At 27.9% G+C, this 15,192-nt stretch overlaps 2 long non-coding RNA genes across 2 annotated transcripts in view; both read right to left on the bottom strand.

Moving 5' to 3' along the window:
* The window catches only part of LOC148935245 (uncharacterized), a 72,183-nt gene extending 68,822 nt beyond the window's left edge, over positions 1-3,361 (bottom strand). Inside the window, exons 1-2 of the long non-coding RNA XR_016140402.1 lie at positions 3,066-3,361; positions 2,232-2,529 (exon numbers count right to left, since the gene is read on the bottom strand). This is a non-coding gene — a long non-coding RNA (uncharacterized LOC148935245). The remainder of the gene's footprint in view (positions 1-2,231; positions 2,530-3,065) is intronic.
* Positions 3,362-4,362: 1,001 nt separating this feature from the next.
* LOC148935244 (uncharacterized) lies at positions 4,363-9,836 on the bottom strand. The gene is made up of 3 exons (XR_016140466.1): positions 8,606-9,836; positions 7,054-7,133; positions 4,363-6,581 (listed from the first exon to the last, which is right to left on the bottom strand). It is a non-coding gene; the product is annotated as an uncharacterized LOC148935244 (long non-coding RNA).
* Positions 9,837-15,192: the final 5,356 nt, after the last annotated feature.

Below are 15,192 nucleotides of genomic sequence, written 5' to 3'. Positions count from 1 at the left end.
GTCGTCAAAGATTAGGTACCAGATTAGGTGCACGCGTGCGGGCGTGCGGGCAGGCATGCGTGCGTGCATGCCTGCGTATTTGCTGAGTAAGTGGGAAAAAATTAGTATATGTTACTTGTTGTTACTTCAATATTAAAAGATGTGCTTTTGGAACTAAATGGTAGCCTACTATTTAGCCTCCACACATACATGCACAGGCAAACACATATGCATATAAATCTTTCTCAAATTGTATGTAAATTGCATATTTTTATTTAATCGGTTTTTTAATTTGGAACGTTACAAATATAATGATAAAATACGACATTTCAAATGGCTGTAGCAAAAATTAGCCTTTTTTAAGCTTTATGTCTAAGGAGACTTGCCTTTTTTCTGAAACATTTTTTTATATATCTCACCGTTTCGCTGATAATTTATGTGAATCAAATATATGCATTAGCTTTTGAGAGATTGTTTTACCCATTAACACTCCGATTGGGCCGATATAAAAAAATATGTGTCTCTTATATTTTTGATTTTAATAACATATTTCAAGGAGAATGAAATTGGTTCCAGACAGTTGTGACAGGCCCCTTGTCAATATTATAATGAAAGTATTAATATAATAGATTCGTTGATATTCTTTTCACATCAATAATACACAAAGTTATATTAATATTATTATTAAAAATTATTAAAAATTCAAAGATTTTGGATAAATATGTAAAATAATACTGTTATAATTTTTATTAATTATGAGATAAACTATATAAAGAAAAAACGTAAAAAAAACATAAAAAATTGACATAAATCATAAAGAAACTGAAAAAAATTAAAAGATTATAAAGAAATAAATAATTAATAATTATTTATGAAATTATATACTACAAACATTTATAACAAATCTGATAAATAAGTTATTATTCTAATTATTATTCAATAAAAATATTTAAAGCAATAGATAGCGATAAAAGATAATAAATAGCAATAAGTGATAAAAATGTTTAAATTTAAATGTTTTTTGTGTTATCGTATTATTAATATAAATTGTAAACGTTAAGAAATTTTTTTTTCAATATTTGATTAAAATACACAAATTATGCTTCATATTCATATATTAAAATAGTTTATTTATGTTTTCTTTTTATGTATTTAAATATATATATTCCATTATTATATTATTATTTATAATTTGTTAAACATGTTAAACATATTAAAAATATGTATTAGGAATATATTACAAATCGAATTGACTTTTGAGAACAAAAGTTTAGTAAGTCCAATTTTAATACCTTTATAATATTGCTATTATCGAAAAATTATGTCTATATGAAAATCTCGGTTCTACATTATTATGTAAATATTAATATTTCATGTCTAATATCGATACTCAAAGGGTTTTTATAGCAGTGAATATTATTGAAATAAATATCTACGATATAGAATAAAATTGTTAGCAAAATTATTTCAGTATTCAATCCTGGCGTAAATTCAACAATGAATTACTGACCGTGTCTTTATATAATAAAAAAAAGATAAAAAAAGGTACTCCACACGCAGTATGTATGAAAACTGTTATTTAATGCAAAAAGTGTGTTTTATAAAATAGTATAATTTAAAATAGTATAATTGTTTAAAAAAATTTTTAAATAGTATAATTGTTTAAAAAAATTTTCCTACACGATATTATAGATATTATAAAAAATTTGTCTTTTTAAAAAAATAAAAAAAAATATTAGGTATACGAACTCCACATTATAGAAAAAAAGATTTACAAAAATGATTTACAAAATCATTTACAAAAGATTTGATATAAAAAAATTGACGCTAATTTATAATCGGTAATAGAACGTGTTATAGTATAGTTATTATATAATAATGATGAAGTTTCTAAATTTAATATTTTTTTTATCTCTTCTAAAAATATTATACTATATATTTTATATAATAATATATTTGAATATACTATTTATATGTAATAGTATATTTTATACAATACATTTTTTACAAGAATTCTTTTCAATAAATAGTATGTTATGATATATTTTAAAATTTAATATGTTAATATTATTGTTAAAATATATATCAATTCACCCAATTATTCATTCTAACATTCTATAATGAAAAATATGTGAATAGATCAATCATGCTAACCATATATTAAATCATCTCAAGTCGCAAGCTTCTCACGAAAATCTATTGATACACATGAGCGCGTTCTCTTACACTGCAATAATCAAGAGTTACTTTACTGTATTAACTTGGTAGCGAACAGTAGCCACTGCCGAAATAGCAGTAAAGCCCTTAGGGTGAAGCGGTCACGTCTGGCATGAAACGAGAACAGACGTTTACAACTGCATGTTTGGAAAGGCTGTCGGCCCTTGTCATCGTCATTGAAGATTCTGCTACTGTGGGGATTCTCCCTCAGTGCTCCTGCGGGCATCATTGGAGCTATGATCGCAAGGTCAGACTCTTTTACGTGGAGATTTCAGCAAACCGCACCATTCCGCGTGGATACACGTGTATCGTATGTATTACGTGCATATGTATCTGGGAATTACACAGAATCTTTTGACGGCTTGTAACCTTTACTCCTGTATTACTGAAGCAGCGACTAAAACCGGCTTAACTATTTATAAGTAGTTCTACATCCCATTGGCGTAGAGCTGTCAGATTTTATGATTATGAATTAAAATCAGAAGCAAAATTTTTATGCATATACGTTATAATTAATATCATATTACATAAACAGTTTTTAATTATAAAGTAAATTAATATGAATATTGACTAATCTTCATAAGTTCGTAAACGTGATTTACATTAACATAAAATTGATAAAATTTTATTAAATTTTTTAATAAATACAAAAAATTATTTTACAAAATATTTTTTATATTATATTAGTTTAATAAAGTCTGCCCCGCCTCCCTCAATGTTTTAATTTCACATACTAAATGTTTGTTAAAGAATTTCTGTTTATGCTTGATAAAGTATGATATATTGAAGTTTATTATAATGGCAATTTTTCGAATTGCGTTTTTGAGAGTCATCTCGTTATCAGACTAAACGTAACAAAGAGAAATTACCTCGCGGCATTTATGAAGCGTCGTTGCCTGTCATCGAGCCCACCCCCCCGTTCTATTTATTTTCATAGGACTGTTTTTTTTAAATTTCAAGCGTTCCTGTCACTCAACCGCAGTTTTCCGCACTCTTTAACAGCGGACAATCGCTCCTGTCACGGCAATACCGCAGAGGTAGAATTAATCGAGATTGAAAAAGTTTGATTTCGCTTTGACGTACAGCTAGGCGTCCTCGAGACGACGTAATATTGATTTGTAATAGCAAAGAAGTGGGTCATGCTTCTCCATCAAAAATGTCCTCCGTTCTATGAAAAATATAATCAAGTTATGATTTCCCATCTTTCTGGTATTACTTACTGTTAACATTATTATACTGTGTGTAAAAAATAATCAAAAGCAAAATAATGTCTACTATGTATGATACTTTTGGACTTGTATTGTTACATGAAATATAAAAATAGAACTTGAATATAAATTTATTTGAAAAGATAATTTATAATTTAAAAGAATTCATTTCGATCAACCTTTTAAAAGAGTATTTTTTACGAAAATAAATATATAAATTCGGTATTCTTTTTTATTCTTCGAATTCTTATTTTATTCTATGTAATACAAATTACATACACGGTGTTTGTAGTATACTCTAAACATTTGAAAATATATGATGAATTATGTGTTCCCTTTTATAATTGACTCGCTATTTGAACCCATGTATACATGTACAGAAGGATATACAAAATCTTCAGTACAAACTCAAGGGCGCCTGCACTTGTGCATTGCTGGGTATTATAATATCAATATTGTGCGCTTTTATAAACTAGATACATATGGTAGGTATACACAAAGTGAAAATACAACACATAATCCCGAATATCATTTAGTGAGAGCATTTTTTTGTACTAATAGCTTGCCATTTTGCTTCGAGGTCGGATAAAAGCCGAGAAAGGGATATTGTCCAGTCTATTTTATATTTTTTCAACATACGCGCGATATCGCTGTAGATATATAAACATTTCACAACTATCTTTCTAAACACGTAAGGCATGAGATTAGAAACTAGATAAGCATTAGTACTAAGTATTAGTATTGCACATAAAACAAATGCACTGTCAGACATAATTTATAGTATAAGTCAAAAATTCCAAAAATAAAATTTATTTATACATTGCTGATATTTAATTGATCAATGTTATATTATATTATATATAATATTATATACAATGTAATTATATGTTATAATATTATATACAATGCATTTATGTTAATTATATAATATTATAATAAATTAATAAAAAAACCGGATATATAGTTTTCTTTTTTATAAACGCATAAAGTATTATGCGAGTAGGATGCTTGAACATCAATCGGATTCATCAGATTATCGACACAGAATTCGTTTTATTAGTACAGATTAGCTAATCTCTGACAAATTTCCAAAAACATCACGTATTCGTTCTTAACTAGAGTGAAAAAGTAAAATAAAAAAGAGAAATATAACAAGAGAAAGGGGAGAGATGATGCATCGTCGCGATAAATAAGGGTAAAATTCACAGGCCGCGGTAGAGTTGAATCTGCACAATGAAAGCCGCGCGTCCTCGCGCGCGAACTGGGGTGTGGCAAACTACCCCTCTAGAATTGGCGAGATTTCAGTCTGCTCGAAAAATCCACCCCTTCTTCGTCGCTTTCTCCCGTGCAGCCCTCTTCGCATCATGCCCTTCCTCTCGTCGATCCTGCGAAAATCGCGCCGGGAGTGTCACGCATGTTGTATTGTCGTATTGTCGACAGCAATCTCGCTAAGCGTTTCACAGCGACACAGAAATCCCTCGCATGCACGTGTTAACCTCTCCACCCACGTCACGCACACGCACATGTAATGCGTCTCATGCATTCAAGAATGCATTCCCCTCTGTGTCTATTCCCCGTGAAAATCTCCCTTGTCGCACGCAGCGTGCCCCCGCTATCGTTAACGATGCTGTGAATCGTACTATACTCGCACTTATCTTTATTTTCTGTCTTATACATCAACAATTGTCGCGCGATTCGACACAACACAACTTACCGAAACAAGAGCGACGCATATTTGTCTTGCGTTTTTCCTTCAGGAAAATTTTGTACTTTAAGTTGTTGTCTGTTCTATATAATAAAGATAAATCGATTTGGTGTTCTCTTATAAATATTGAAACCTCAATTGTAAAAAATTTATTGTGGAAATATGTAAATTTGCAATTATAATTGTACCATTTGTCGTGGATAGACAGAGCAGATTGTATTGAGTCAAAAAATTTTGAATCATTTTGCGAATTTCGTAATTACTGATGAGTAGGACCCGGATGTTCATGCAATTTTGTGTATCGCGCACGGAGTACTGCGTGCGAAAAGTATGTCGATCGATGAATCTCCTCGGAGAAGTTTTCCTGTCTCGCTTCAATAAGAGCACATTCGCACGCGATGTTTCGCGCGCAACAGGGGAAATTGCACGAACGTCCGTGTTCCACTAAGTTATTAATTTATAAAGATTTGCAAATAATATATAATAATACGAGTATTCACGGAAAGAACACTTTTGCTAGCAAATCTAAAAATTTGACCAGATACAGATCTGAAAATAATTTTTGTTGGCCCATCAAAATTATTTTGTAGAACACTTAAATATGATGATAATACTGCAAAAATGTTTGATCTTCCAACAATTAATTTGAACATCGTATATAATAATTTTGAAGGCCCAACAAAATTGTTTTCAGATCTGTATCTAGTCAAATTTTTAGATTTGCCAGGAAAAATGTTCTTTCTGTGTATACGTGTATACATAATAATACGTGTGTATAATTCGATAAAAATATATATGCGAAAAAAGATAACTGAAATCTATGCATGTTCGCGGTTGCTAGGAGCATTTAGAGAGATGTTTAGAGAAATGATCTATAGAAATGATAGAATCATCTTAGTGCATTCTTCTAAATTTTGTTGCACATTTAACAATCATGAATGGGTAACATTGAGCTTTTTGTGCGGACGTATCTTTGATCGTGATTTTTTATTTGTAAATAATTTGTAAATATTTACGAAAAATATATTGTACAAAATACCCTAACAGCACGCGTATGTTCTGAGTATGTTCTGAGAAGATCGCAATGCGTATATTACGATCATCTCAGAATATTCTTATACGTACTGCGATCGACTAAATACGTTCTAAGTTCTATGTTCCTATGTCCGGGATAACACCTTCCATGGAATTTCGCGAATAGTTGCAGCGAATGATGACAGTAAAAGATGAAAACGGGAAGTTCTTAGTAGATTATGGTTGCGTTCCAATATTGATTGCTAGTATTGAAAATCTATAATATACGTGATACCCCTTACGGAAAATAAGTGAAAAAAATGAAAAAATTAAAAAAAAGAGAAAGTGATGAAACATTTTTTATCTTGATATCATCGCATGTTTCTAAAATCCACCCATCCATCCAACTTAAGATCCTGGCTCGATACTGCTTCACTTCTATGTTGGGATGAAACCTGCTGAAATGATAATGTAAAGTGAATACAGATTTTGGCATAAAATATGATAGATTTGGTTAATGAATGTTACTATTTTGTCGTATAAACAGTCTCAATTTTAAAATTTCGATTGCATATGTAATTCTTGTAGATAATTTAATTACATATATAAAGCCGTGAATATATTATGTTTAATGAATCATTTTTCTTATGAAAATTGTTTATAAAATGTTATATATATTTTGTTTACTTATTTATAAATTTGTTAATAATTGTGTATTAAATATGCGAAATATTTTTCTTATTTATATATTATAATTAATTAGTTAATTAAAGAAAGATAATAATTAATAATATTGTTTTATTATTTATTTATTAAAAATAGCTTTAAAATAACGATTAAATGACGATATATTTATGACGATAATATTTCGTCACAAATGTCTATAGAATATACGCGCACGATAGAAAGGCGTACGTGTCATTTCCGTACCTCTGAGTATAAGAGAATGTACGCGATGTCCTGAGAATGTACGCGTGCGATGAAAAAGAGTATATATCGCTGCATAAATCCTGAAAATATACACGTGTGAAAAAAAACCAAATGATACTATCACTGATGTTCTAGCGTGGATCTCAGTACGTTACAGACAATTATAATACAAGCAGTACAAAAATTATAATTCACAGAATAATTCATAGTATGTCGCATGCTGTTAGGATACATACTTGAATCTTTCAGTAACAGTTCTTATTTGACCTTTATATCTTACTTATTTATTATCACATTTCTTATTCAATATCGTATATTATATATTATATATTTATTAAAAATTGAATAAAATGATTTTACATTAACATCCGTAGTGCTTTCAAGAAGACATTAAAAAAATACTTTTTATCATAGTTTAACTGCTCAAAAGATAAATGTTTTATATAAATTATCATATTTAATTAGATCTATTAAAAAAACCCTCAAAATATTTATATACATATATACATATTAATTCATTTAAAATGTATATATGTATATATGTATATATGTATGTGTGTGTGTGTGCGCGCGCGCGCACACACACACACACACACACAGAGTATATTAGAAGAAAGAAGAAAGAATGTTTCAAAATGTTTTCTTCGAGACTATTAAATATAATGAGACAATCTTTTTATAATTTTTATGATTTATTGGTGTCTTTTAAGTGATAGAATACTATCATTGATCTTCAAAATATAGAAAGAAAAGATGCCCCATTGTTTTTAAATGAATTAATCGATATAAATATGTATACATATATATATATATAAAATGTAGAATTAAATATAATTTAGAATATAAATAAATATAGATATATACGTATATGTACTTATACGTAACAGATTGCAAATCTTCATTTTTTAGAACAACAACTATATATTTTCTTTATAATTGATTCATTTCATTATTTTGCATAAAAATATTAAGATATAGTTGCCAAAAAATGAATAATTTACGAGATATTTTATACTTTACGTCAAATTGCACATCAAATTCAAGCCTCATAACTCAAAAAGTATTCGCTAAAAAATACTTTATTATATTGTTTTGGTAAGCTCTCGAGGTAAGCTACAAGAGTAATAAAAAATGAAGATTCCCATTTTAAAAAACAAAATTGATCTCTATATGACCTTGGCTATTCAATGTCGAACTGATAAGATCAAAATATAAACCTTATTACTTCCTCTGTAACATTTTTTTTCTAAAACACATCCCTAATGAGTTATTTGACCGTTTCAATTTTTGAAGGACTGTGTGTATGTATGTATACAGTACATGTATATATTTTTTTTCAGAGAGAGAGAGAGAGAGAGAGAGAGAGAGAGAGAGAGAGAAAGAGAGAGAGAGAGAGAGAGAAGAGAGAGAGAGAGAGAGAGAGAGAGAGAAGAGAGAGAAAATTTGTACTATTCAAATTTAATTGTAATAATAATTTTAATTTGATGTTAGCTTGATGTTTATGTTATTAAAAGAAGCATAATATATTTATACTAATTAACGTTTACAGTACCTGAAAAAAATTTTTTTAAATCCTATGCTTATTTAAAATGCAATGGGATGGTTGTTAGCTCGTATATGTCACTTGCAGGAACCACTAAATACCAATCGGTGGTCTTTGCTCGTTTTATCCCTTTCAATTTTCTCGATCTCCCTTCAACTACCTTCGTTTGCTTCCATTATACTGCTCCCATTACACCCCAGATTTGGTGCTGTTAGTCAACACAATAAAAAGATAGATATTTCGTTCATTTTTACTTCTAGATTATTTCAGCTTTGCAATATTGAAATGTTATAAATAGAAATATTTCATTCTAATTACAGGTGATATTTCTTTATTGCTGATAAAGATTACATTAATAAAAAAATTTTGATGAACTGATCATAGAAATATTTTGTTTAACTACATTAGATTAATTTAAGTAAATTTGATCTAATCATATACAGGATGACAATAACATAATGATCATCTTAATTATTTTTACCTATAATCTTTTTAAATAATTTAATTTGCAGAATAATTCCAATTATTCTGAATATTGAAATATTGGGATAAATTATATTATATTCTAGCATATATATATTTTAATATGAAATATAAAATACCTCGTAAACCATTTATTTTTTATAACTGTATCATGCACTTTCATGCACAGAATAATGAAATAAATCAATTAATGTAAAAAAATACATACTTGCTTTAAAGAAAATCATGTAATTTGCAATATGCAAATATATATTTCTTTTGAATATTACGTGTTTTCTTGACTATTACGTGTTTTCTTTAGATTTATTGATGCAATTCATTATACTACATAAAAAGTGTGAAGGTATAATTATTATTAAAAAATAAATATTTTCTGAGATATTTTATATTTCATGTCAAAATATATCAGAATAAAGTATAAAATATCTTGTAAAATATTGATTCTTTATAATTTTACTTTAATTTTATTTTATAAAAAATTTAGGTACAAAATAAAAAAAATATATCGATTTGTGCTTTTCTAAACCAAGATATTGAACGAAAGATGATTTGAATTGATTCAGTAAAACAAAAATAATTAAAATAATTAGTTATATCATTCAACTTATATACAGTGGTTATTATATTTAATTATGTTATAAACATTAATAAAACTAAAAAATAATATTACAACAAAAAACCATTATCTTTTTAATAAACAAAATTAATAAAAAAAGATATATTTTATAATCAATATGAAAAGATTAACAATCGAATTCGAACAAATTAAAAATGATGAACAGTTAATGACAAATAAATTACACATTAATAGCATATTAATTATATAATATTTTAAAGATGAACTTTATGCTTTTTGCTACAATTCATCAACATCAATAAATCAAAAAGAATAAAAAAAAAAATCATAAAAAATAAGAAAAAAATAAAAACAATCTAGGTATAATCACAGTTGTAATAGCAAAATTTTGGTAATAAAGTATAAAATTAAAGAAAAGAATAAATAACAACTTACATGGAAGAAATGAATACTTATATAATGACATTCTTAAATAATAATTAAATAATAAAATTTGTTGTGACAAAAATTTAAGAGACACTGTCAAATTTAGACAAACAATAATAAATGATTTAAAAACAATTTTTAACGGTTCATTTCGAGTCAAATCTGAAAAGTCCAGAACTTAAAAATTTTCTTTAACAACTAATTTTCAGTTGAGAATTATGTTAAGTCCAACAGTGTAAAATCAGTAAATATTAAAATCATAAAAGTCAATTCTATGAATTTGGGAGTTTTTATCGACTAAAATAACAATTGCATGTGTTAAAGAAAAAAGTAAAAAATATCTAAAAATCTAAAAATAAGAAGATAAAAGATAAGATCTTACCGTAAAAAAAGTGTAAAAATATAAAAAATTGTATCACAAATTGAAACTTACAAATGATTATAATTAAAAATTCTAAAAATAAAAATATAATTCCGTAGAAAGTTTATTTATCTAGTAAAATATCAACAATCTTTCAATATTGTCAGATCTTGAAGATGACTAAACGTAATAATTTGAATCTGTAGATCGAAAGTAAAAAATGTGTTAATACATGTCAATTATAGTAAAGTAGGAAGCACAAAAAAGCGCTTAAAACTAAAAACGAATTTGTTTGAAAGTTCTTCAAGTATGTTAGAGTAAGAATTGTCGAATAATTTGGTATCATTATTTATTATGTCTTTGTTTTTTTATATGACCCGTGTTAAGTATTAAGAGTACCCATAAGTAATATCTTTTTTTAGATTGAATAAATATTACCATCTCGTTTGTGAATGTGATTTATTATTACATAATCTATATAACAGTTAAATTTATTAACATTTAGTGCCCTTATCGTAAAATTTTGAAAAAATTTAAGTATAGAATGGAAGGCCAAGGTGGATAACGTATATACGAGGATCGTTCGATAAGTAAGGTAAATTTTTGCGAAATAGCGCCAATGGACGGTAGTATATGGCCAGGAAGGAACTATTCAAACTGTCTTATACCAAGTTTCAGCTAAAAGCGACGCTTACATGTGGCAGACGTTGGAAGTGAGCATGGCAACAGTTGTCGTAAAAATGGAGAAAGACGAATTCCGTGCAGTGATTAAACATTTTTATTTAAAGAAGTGGACGGCTGCGCAGATTAAAGCCGAATTGGACGAAATTCACGGGAACTCTGCACTAACGTTGAAGACCGTTTATGGATTAATGAATTCAAAAGAGACCGGACATCAACTAAAGATGAAGCGCGCCTCAGACGTCTAGTTGAAGTCACTACGCCAGAAATGATTGAAAAAATCTATCGCATCGTCATGGAAGATCGCCGAATGAAGGTGCGTGACATAGCTGAGATAGACATCACAGTAAATAGAGTGCATAATATCCTGCACAAAGAATTAGAAATGAAAAAGCTTTGTGCATGATGGGTGCTGCGATTGCTGACCATCGATCAAAAACGCATGCGAAAAGACATTTCGCAGCAGTGTTTGTCGATACTTAAGCGCAATCCACAAGACTTTTGGCGTTGATTCGTGACCGTAGACGAGACTTGGATCCATCATTATACACCCGAATCAAAAGCCATAGCACTCGAAACAATGGACAGCACCTGGTGAATGTGCGTCGAAGAAGGCGAAGACTATTTTGTTGGCTGGGAAAATAATGGCCACTGTTTTTTTGGAATTCCCAAGGAATCATCTTCATTGACTACTTACAGAAGGTCAAACAGAAGCATATTATTCTACACTTCTGAATCATTTGTACGAAGAGCTGCAAACGAAATGGCCGAGATTGGCGCGCAAAAAAATCATCTTTCATCATGACAATGCTCCGGCTTACATCTCCACAGTCGCAATGGCAAAATTGCATGAATTAAGATTTGAATTGCTGCTCCATCCACCTATTTTCCTGATTTGGTTTCTTATGATTTCTTTTCATTCCTAAATCTCAAGATCTGGCTCGGGGAAAAGAAATTTTCGTCCAATGAGGAGGTCATCGCTGCTATGGATGCGTATTTTGAAGGCCTCGAGACTTTTTACTTTTCCGAAGGGATCAAAAAATTGGAACACCGCTGGACTAAATAGAGCTCCAAGGAGATTATGTCGAAAAGTGAAAAAGAATTTTCCGGAAAATAGGTGATTTTATTGCTTTGTTACCTGACTTATTGAACGACCTTCGTATTAGACATTTGATGCTTTACGTGTTTCAAAAGAATAACAATCTTATCGCCACAAATTCCATTAATTCCACTTTATTCTACTGCTTTGAATCAGAGTATATCAGAGTATATCAGCATTGGTTAAAAAAAGTTTAAGAATAATGATTTTGATCTTTCCAATGGACCAAAATCTGGAATACTTTTCTACAAAATCATTCTTATTTTACAAGAAGATAATTAAAAATTTGCCAAAAAAATGGAAAAAGATTATCATTAATGATAGAGATTATTTTGTAGATTAATCTGTACGAAATGTTAAATAAAATAAGATTTGCATTTTGCATATCACAAAATGAAATAATATATAAAGTATATCAAAGTATATCAATGCTTCAATTGTATCAACTTAATGTTAGTAACATATTCCTTTATCCTAGTTTTCAATTATCTCTTAGTTTGGCCTATATGAGAGGCGTCACAATTTTTACAGCATATTTTGTCTTTGTACACTTTATCTAATGAATTTATCGAATTTGTTTAGGCATTGATATTCTACATTATATTGTACATTCGGATTTGTTAATTGTTTCGAAATTGGTTTAACACAAAGAAGAATTAAATAATTTCTTTTTTTTTCAGTTATTTCGAAGATATCATCATTAGAATCTATTCGATCTATTCATGAATCTAGATTTATTATTAAATAGTTGTTTTAGCCTTTAATTGATTGTGTCAAAAATTAATTTCAGAGGATAATTGTTATCCTCTGTAACATATATATATATAATTCTTTTTATGGAAAGTAGGATGTGATAAAGGAATTGCTCGGTCTACTAATTGTAAGTTGTAGATAGTTCCTGTTTTATGATAATTTGAATAATTTGAAAAATAAAATAAAATATTTATATATCTAAAAATGTTTTTTTATAATTTTTTTATAGTTTATATCATAATTAATTCATTGCTTTTTATCATTAGAGAGAGATCTAGAAAACTATGATGATGACTGATTTATATTCAGTTGTAAATCTTAGTCTGGTATAATAATTATTAAATTTATTTAAAATAAGAAATATGTCCTTCTTACAAACGATTAATAAAATATCGTTTGCGTATTGTAAATAAATAAATAAATAAATTATTTTAAAACCTTTTCTTCTATATCTTGCATTATTATATCAATGAAGATAAATGATAAAGGAAAACCTATGGAAATGCCAAACGTTATTTATAAATTATATAATTAAATGTAAAATAAATAAAGGATAATATAAATTTAATCGTTGTAATGAATTTTTTCATAGATAATTGTGCAGAGTTATCGATAAAAGTCTATCTTTTAGAAAAATCTTCAATCACTAAATTTAAAGGAATGTTTGTAAAAAGTAATATCGCATCGAAAGTTATTAAAATATCTGAATTCTTTAACGTTGTATTAGAAAATATATTATATAAATCGAAACTATTATTAACATGACTTTTTGCATGAGGGAGACGTCTTATTATGATTTTATATCGAAATTTTAATAGAATACAAAATTATATTTATGAAAAACACGATGACTCTAAAAGAAATGTTTTCTTTACCTCTTGGATTAGGGAATCCGTAAGTTTCTCTCTTTGAGAGAAATAAATCGTTGCTTGTAAAGAGAATATTTCTCGTTTAGAAATACATTCTTTTATCATATACAAGTGGAAATGTCCATTTTCGATTACATATTTTTGTAGCTGATCTTGAAAGCACTTCAAAACACTATAATAAAGTATTTTTTTAGTAAGTATTTTCTGAGTTCTGAGGCTTAAATTTGATATGCAAGTTGACATAAAGTATAAAATATCTCGTAAACTATTCATTTTTGGCAACTATATTTTAATATTTTTATGTACAGAATGATGAGATCAATTATTTGATGTAAAGAAAATAGAAAATAGTTGTTTTTCAAAAAAGATAATTGCATATTGCAAATCTTCTTTCTTTTTAAACAATAACTATGTATTTTCTTTACACAAATTGATTGATCTCATTATTCTGTGCATAAAAATATTACGATATAGTTGCCAAAAAATGAATAATTTACGAGATATTTTATATTTCATATCAAATTGCATATCAAATTCAAGCCTCGCAACTCAAAAGATACTTACTAAAAAAATACTGTATTATAGTATTTTGAAAAGCTCTCAAGATCAGCTATAAGAATATGAAATAAAAAATGAAGGTTTCCATTTAAAAAAATAAAGTTACCCATTATATAACTTTGGCGACGCCGCCCTAGGTTAAATCAATGACGCCATCTTATGTCCTTCTACAAACCCTACAACTTTGAATTAACCATTTTTCTCTAACTCTCTCACTTTTCGAGTTATTCGCTTGAGGCAAAATGAAACACTCTATATATTCTGGTATTAAATTTATAATCACTCAGTTTTCTTTCTAAGGTCAGGATGGATTCTTTTTGATGAAAATATAAGTGCTCTTATAAATTATTATTTAATAATTCTTCGATTTTTTTGGTATATATTTAGTACTGTCACATTATATATATCGTAGTAATACCACAATGACATTGCTCCTCGTGTAAAAATGATTTTGGGATTATTTTATTGAATTTATTACTTTATAAATGTCTTTAAAAATTTGAACAAATTCGTAGTTCAAATTGTCTATATTTTAAAAATTCAAATTGTTTTTTATTGTTTATGATGCAAAAAAGTTTAATTAGTTAAATTTTTTTTTGATATTGTTAAATGTCTTTAAAAGGATAAATCTCGAAGCCAGTTTAACTTTTCCTTATGTAACGAAAAAACCTATGAAAATTTTTAAATATGTGATACGTAAAAATTTTATTTCACATGTAGAAGTTGGGAAGATTTAGGAATACAGTTCCCTTTTGATCGATTGATTTATATAAATCAAAGATTTTTATA

This window comes from Pogonomyrmex barbatus, unplaced genomic scaffold (genome assembly GCF_055798465.1).
Source record: "Pogonomyrmex barbatus isolate J1 unplaced genomic scaffold, ASM5579846v1 scaffold5, whole genome shotgun sequence".
Lineage (NCBI taxonomy): Eukaryota > Metazoa > Arthropoda > Insecta > Hymenoptera > Formicidae > Pogonomyrmex > Pogonomyrmex barbatus.
This window is presented reverse-complemented; position numbering and strand designations above follow the sequence as displayed.